We start from the raw sequence: 882 nt of genomic DNA, 5'->3' as shown, positions 1-882 counted from the left end.
ATAGACAGACAGACATACTACCAAGCAGCAAATGCTAAAGAAGTGAACAATTTCTGAATCAAAGCATTTTAAGAATAAACCCATAGGAAGTGGCACTGTAGCTCAAGTAGTAGAGCGCTCGCCTTGAGCTGAAGAGCTGAGGAACAACACCCAGGCCCATAGTTCAAGCCCCACAACCAAAAAAATAAAAAAAAAATAGAATAAACAAATAAGAAATGAGCCAGTTAACAATATACAAGTAGTCTTAGTAGAATATAGTTCAGCTTACCAGTTCAGATTTTTAGGGGCTACATATTGCGAATGTGATTTAGGGAAAAGGAGTGCATAGGACTAGCCAGACATTATTCTAGTCAATAACAATGAAAACCCTAGCCTCATAGAACTTGCAGGAATGGAATTTAATTGCTTTTTGTCTGTTATAGTTTAAAAAGTAAGCAACTGAGAATTGAGAATTGGGGGAAAGAAGTAGCATTGAGTTGGATGGCAGAATATGTATATTTTTGCATTGAAATCTGGAAAGAGTCAAAGAAGGGGACATGTCCTGAGGGCATCACACATACTGTCCCATGGCATAGCCCCAAATTTCCAGCAGAAGCCCACAAGGAACTGTAATGTGGGCTGAGGTTGTGTACCCAGCTACCCACCAACCAAAAACAATGAAACAAATGACAGGCCTGGGTCACACACAGAATCCTGAAATGGAAATTTGCCATAGTTAGAATGTTTATCTCCAATTAGCAGCAGAAAGCCAGAAATGATATTATGGCTCAAGTGGGAATGTCAGCCAAGAATGAAAAAGCTAAAGCCCAGGCCCTGAGTTCAAGCTCTGTTATTGGAACCAAAAAAAAAAAAAAAAAAAAGAAAGAAAAAAAAGGAAAAGAA

Source organism: Dipodomys merriami, unplaced genomic scaffold, assembly GCF_024711535.1.
Source record: "Dipodomys merriami isolate MVZ:Mamm:240054 unplaced genomic scaffold, mDipMer1.0.p SCAF_6, whole genome shotgun sequence".
Taxonomy (NCBI): domain Eukaryota; kingdom Metazoa; phylum Chordata; class Mammalia; order Rodentia; family Heteromyidae; genus Dipodomys; species Dipodomys merriami.
This window is presented reverse-complemented; position numbering follows the sequence as displayed.